The sequence below is a fragment of the Triticum aestivum genome, unplaced genomic scaffold (assembly GCF_018294505.1).
Source record: "Triticum aestivum cultivar Chinese Spring unplaced genomic scaffold, IWGSC CS RefSeq v2.1 scaffold162684, whole genome shotgun sequence".
NCBI lineage: Eukaryota > Viridiplantae > Streptophyta > Magnoliopsida > Poales > Poaceae > Triticum > Triticum aestivum.
Genome location: NW_025228281.1, coordinates 80721 through 81082, shown reverse-complemented (window position 1 = coordinate 81082; position 362 = coordinate 80721).

Below are 362 nucleotides of genomic sequence, written 5' to 3'. Positions count from 1 at the left end.
GTTGACTCATGAGCTACGACGTTTTTCTGTAGTAATGCTTGTGCCAAGTTGGTCTGGGTTCTTCAAAAAAGTTTAGTTAGTTTGGCCATGGTTAGTATCGCAAGGAAATAGGTTCAAATGAAAATGAAACCACCAAAACTTGTAGATTGCCATATATAACTAGAAAAAAATCCAGTCCTTCCGTGATTAACCCTAGGACGATTTCACTAGGTATGTTTAGATGGTGACCAAAGCTAGCTCATCCTACAATCATTTTTGTCATGACTATAGATTTGCTATTTGTTAGGATGATGAATATGCAATTCTGAGCATAGGCTCATTTGCACCCGGCGAACAGTAAATTGATTTTTTTATAGAAAAAA